Below are 6,105 nucleotides of genomic sequence, written 5' to 3' on the forward strand. Positions count from 1 at the left end.
ATTTTTGCTTGCTTGTTTTTCTCTGTCTCTCTCTCTCTCTTTCTGTGCTCTTGACGGAGGGGGTGTGAGCTGCCGCCTTCAACAGCTTTGTGCCGCGGTGCTTTGCATACTTAAAAGCCAAACAGCCCTATTGATTTTCCTCTGCCTTTATGACAGTCTCTGCTCCTGACTCCTTTGAAGAGGAAGATATGTTTGCATTCTTTTAATTGTGAGACGGAACTGTCATCTCTGTCTTGTCATGGAGCACAGTTTAAACTTTTGAAAAAGAGACAAATGTTTGTTTGCAGTGTTTGAAAAACGTTCCTGTCTCTCTACAACCTCCTGTGTTTCTGCGCAAATCTGTGACCCAAGCATGACAATATAAAAATAACCATATTAACATATGGTTTCTACTTCGCGGATTTTCTTATTTCGTGGGTGGCTCTGGAACGCAACCCCCGCGATGGAGGAGGGATTACTGTAGACTGTTCCTACTAATGTTTATGCACTACTGTTCTAGCGCCCGTTATTGTAACAGGCTAAATGACTAGTATATTATATAAAAGTAGACATAAGTTAAAAACATAAAGCAGGGATTTTAATGGGTTATGAGGAAAACAAAAGTAAAATCATTTGAAAATTATTTAATACAAGCTAAAAAAAATTCTGTAAAAGTGAAATCATTTGAAAATATTTATTTAATACAGACAACAGAGAAATATTATTATTATTTAATATAGGCAGTTAGAAAAAAAGTGGGCCGTGGCAAGTAGCAACAACACACTTTGTTGACACTGTATGTTGCAATGCTGATATAAAACTGCACAGCAGCGCAGCTGGAGTGCAAAATGGTAAGAGTGTCGCTGTCCTCAGCCAACCATAGCAACTGAACAAGTTGCAAACAGGCAGTAAACATTAGTTTCCTCATTACATTTGGGTTATTTTCATCAAGAGAATCTGAGAAAAGAAAGTATAATTACTTATAACGTTACAACTAAGTACAGTAAGAAGGTAGTAAAAATATATTTTTATTTCGAAATTTGAAAATGAGCTGAATACGATACATTTTGGCGTCCTTAAAAGGTCAGTACGGGACAGGGACAAGATTATCAAATTTGGGACATGTGCCATATATAAGGGTCGTCTGGCAACCCTACATTAGAGGGCTCGTCATTGGATGTTGAAATGTTGCTGGTGCCCTCAATGCTCCAACGAGACAACTCAATATTGCCATTGCTCACATAAACTTTCTTTTATAAATTTTCTTTTCTGTCAATTAATCATTTGTAAACTTATCAATGAAACAAGGTTTTATTTGCAGTGGGAGACATTTAAATTAAAAATAGGTGAGGTAATCTTCAGTAAGAATTTCTTAAATCAAGATGAACTCTAAGCTTTGAATTACTTGGTTGCTCAATTTATGAGAGGATTTAATGTATGTTCTGTAACAAAGGTGTAACACAAAATTATCAGTGCAAAATGTTCTGAATAATCCTTCCATCCATGAAATTCCCAAACCCGTTTATTCATAGCAGCATCACTCTGCATCACTAAAAATTAAACTTTCTTAAGATGAAGATTTCATTCTGCATTTTTAGGCGGGAGTTATAAAATTCTTAGAGTTCACTAACAACCTAATTAAATAATAGGAGCTGAACAGAGAGAACTTTCTGCCACTTAGGTTTAGGTTTAGGTTTCTTTATTTAGTCATGTTTACACAAGAAAACATGAAATTTGCCTTCTCAGTTTCATCTAATAACAGACAGAATGAAATAAAACAGACAAATAGAAATAAGAAAGGTTAAGGTAAGGCAGTTAGATAATACATATTTACACCAAAAAAAAAAAGGTTACAGGATATATATCAAAAGTCGTATGGCACTAGGAAGAAAGGAGTTTCTGGAGCGATTTGTGTGGGTTTTCAAAGCAACTATCCTTCCTGATTTACTGAAGTTTAGTTCTACAAGTAATGGATGTCTGTCATCAGTTGAGATGATTTCCAGTTTCTTTAGCATTGCCCTTTGACACACACTAGTCAAATCATCTACATCAGCCCCAATAACTTTAGCTGGAGCTTCGAGTTTTGGTTTGTCAGAATTTTAAACCAAGCAATTAAACTGAAAGTGATCACAGACTGAATCATACTGCGATAGAAGGACAACATGAGGTCCTTGTCTACTTTAAATAGTTTGAGTTTTTGGAGAAGAAATAAGCGCTGGTTGCATTTAGAAAATAATTTTTTTGTATTTGTATTCCAGTTAAGATTGTTATCTAGGTAAGTTCCTAAGTATTTATATTCATTCACTATTTCTACCTCCTCTCCTAGAACTACAATAGGTGAACATACAGATTTCTGTCTCTTAAAATCAAATATCATTTCTTTGGTCTTTTTTACATTCAGAGTGAGAGAGTTTTTATTGCACCAGTTTACCATACAGTCCACTTGATTTAGATAGTGGCATTCATCCTCCCCAGAAATGCGTCCTATGATCATGGTGTCATCCGCATACTTGATAATGGAGCAGTGGTCATTGTTCTGTCTCAGGTCACTTGTGTACAAAGTAAACAGTAATGGTGATAAGACACACCCCTAAGGACTTCCTGTGTTTGAATAAATGACCATTGAAAAAGTGTCCTGAACTTTAACTGTCTGTGAACGATTTAAAAGAAAGTTCTGAATCCATAGTGTAATAAATGGGTTTACATTCATACTGTTCAATTTCCCAATCAGTATATGTGGCTGTATAGTATTGAACGCTGAAGAAAAATCCAAAAATAGTGCTCTGACATATGATCCAGGCTGATCAAGAAAGGTGTAGATTTGATGTAAGAAAACAAGCAGAGCATCTTTCTTGGTCTCAATTTGATAATTTAATTTAACTAAAACCAAAAAAGATTTTTAACTATTAACTATTTTTTTTGTTATTTTCATTCTGCTTGATGTGGAGAAAAAATACTGATAATTTTATCTACTGATATATTTTATATACTAATACTGATAATACTAATGAAATAATTTAAATGATATTAGAATACCCATGCAACATAACAAAATGTGAAAAAAGTGAAGGCGTCTGAATAATTTCTGAAGGCACTGTATATGGCATAGTGACAAATCCTACACCCTGCGGTTTAGTTTGTGGAGAAAAACTGGGTAGATTTTCTGTGGTGATATATATAAAAACATTAAAATGTGGAAGTAAAAAAAAATGCTCGATAAAGAAATGCAAGTTAACACATTCAACATAACATTAAGCAATGTGTAAAACTTGCCACTTATATGCAAGTCACGTAGGAATTCTTTCATTACAAATTTTGCTTGTAAATGTAAACTTGGATTTTTTTCCCTGCTTCCCTTCTAAAATCTGTCCATGTAGGTAAATTTGCACGCCAATTATATTGTTGTCTTTTAAGTATTGTCATGGAAAAGGTTCGGAACCTACTGAGCTACCCTATCATGAGACAAATGTATAATTAACTTTGCAGGACAACAACAAATACAGGAGATAAAATCAGAAAAACTTCAGCTGAAAGGTGAAGGAGGTATGATTAGTGTCGTGAGTATTCACAAATCAAAGACTGAACTTGTTGCAATCCACAAGTGAGGTTTTTAATGACAGCCACTAGATGGAGTATGTATACTAGATAACTAAGGAAACAGCAATGGCACCTATGGAAACACCAATGTAGGACTAGAAAACCTTAATTCAAGTTTATTGTCATGTGCACAGTAAGGAAACACTTTTCCCTGTACAATGAAATTCTTTCTTTGCTGTCCACACCAAATGACAAAAACAACGTATAAAGATAAACATAAATAATAAGTAGCAGATAGATAATAAGTAACAGAGGCAGCATAAAGTATAAAAACAGAATAGAAGTATAAAGTGTAATGTGCAGGTAGGTGTGTGATGGACAAGTCAAATACAGTTGTGTGAGGTAGATAGAATGAGGTGAACCATGGTTATAAAACTCCAGTCAGTTATTTAGGAGTCTAGTTGCCTTGAGAAAGAAAGAGTTCTTTAGCCTGGAAGTCCTGCATTTCATACTTCTATACCTCCTGCCTGAGGGTAGAAGTGTGAACAGTTCGTTTTGGGGGTGGGTGGGGTCCCTGAGGATCGAGGCAGTTCTCCTTTGGACTCTGCAGTTGTAGATGCTCTGCAGAGGGGGCAGTGGGGTCCTGGTGATCTTCTCAGCAGTCTTTACCACTCTCTGCAGGTGTTTGCGGTCCATAGCAGTAGTGTTGCCGTACCACACGGTGATGCAGCTGGTCAAGATGCTCTCAACAATGCAGCTGTAAAAGTTGCCGAGGATCTTAGTCGACATACCAAACTTCCTCAGCCTCCTCAGAAAGTACAGACCCTGCTGCTTAGTGGGCTTGGTCATCAGATGTTGAGATGTTGCTGTTGCCCAGAATACTGCAAAGGGGTAAATCAATATTGCTATCGTTAACATACTGTAAATGGTCCTTTATCAGTGCTGAGTAGTTCCAGTTTGTTTATTTATTATTTTTATTAGTTTTGTTTATGTTTTGTTTTAACTGTTGTATTTGTATTACTGTATATTGCTGTTCAGCGCTCTGTGACCATATGTCTGTGAAGGGCACTATATAAATAAACTACTACTACTACTACTTTATAAACTGTGTTTTCTGTCAATTAATAATTTGTGAACGTATCAATGAAACAAGGTTTTATTGACAGTGGCAGTGGTGTAATCTTCTGTAGGAAATTCTTAAAACAAGAGGAACTCCAAGCTTCCAATTACCTGGTTACTATGTTTATGGGAGGACTTTCTGTACGTAGCACAGGTATACCACAAAATTATCTATGGATAAAAATGCTCCAATTAATTCTTCTGTACATCCATTTCCTAAATCTGATTATCCAGAGCAGTGTCACGAGACACTCTGAATCACAAAAAATTAAACTTCTTCAAAATCCATCCATTATCCAACCCGCTGAATCCGAACACAGGGTCACGGGGGTCTGCTGGAGCCAATCCCAGCCAACACAGGGCACAAGGCAGGAACCAATCCCAGGCAGGGTGCCAACACACACAGGACACACACAAACACACCCAGCACACACTAGGGCCAATTTAGAATCGCCAATCCACCTAACCTGCATGTCTTTGGACTGTGGGAGGAAACCGGAGTGCCCGGAGGAAACCCACGCAGACACGGGGAGAACATGCAAACTCCATGCAGGGAGGACCCGGGAAGCGAACCCAGGTCCCCAGGTCTCCCAACTGCGAGGCAGCAGCGCTACCCACTGCACCACCGTGCCGCCACTTCTTCAAAATGAAGATGTCTAATCTGCATTTGTTTAACATTTTATTGATTTTATTAAAATCAAATACATTCCATACAAGCAAGTCAAAATTAATCTGCATTTTTTAAGTAGGAGTCATAAATTCTAAGAGTCCACTACAAAGTTAATTAAATAACAGATAGAACTTTCTGCCATATCTGAATGCAGAAGAGCTATGATCTCAATTTGATCACTTAATTTAACTGGGACCAAAAAAGATTTTTTTTGCTAATTGATCATTATTTTGTTTCATTTCACTAACCTCAGCTGAAATTACACTGCCTACTCTTTTAATTAGTCTTGCACATTTACTCTAAAAATGAGTTGAATTTCCACAGTATGCACACGTGTCTTAAAACTTGTTATGTTTTTATTTTCTTAGTTTGTTGCCTTCTCTTCAAATACATGAAGCTTAGTGGAGCTTTTTAAATGCCAGAAATAAGTCTACATTTCTTTATACACTTGTACAAAGAGCTCTGAATGTTTCTGAACATCCTCTTCAATGATGTGTGACTATGCTATGCAGTATATGCTCAAGTTCAGAATGAACCCTAAAAGCCATGGGACCTGTCATAAAAAAGGTTCATGATTATGTACTACCAGAGTGGAAACTGCAGAAGAAAAAATGAAAAATAGAATCAGGAGATGACAATGAAAGCTTGTGTCTAGGACACAATAATCAACAACACCCAATGCACAGACCAAAAGTCAAAAGCCACATATAGTCCTAACTTCCTAACGATTTTTTTTTGGCTAGAACCATGAAAAAGTTGCTAAAATCCAAACTCTTGGATGCTAGGAGAAGTGTGCCACC

This window comes from Erpetoichthys calabaricus, chromosome 12, assembly GCF_900747795.2.
Source record: "Erpetoichthys calabaricus chromosome 12, fErpCal1.3, whole genome shotgun sequence".
Taxonomy (NCBI): Eukaryota; Metazoa; Chordata; class Cladistia; order Polypteriformes; family Polypteridae; genus Erpetoichthys; species Erpetoichthys calabaricus.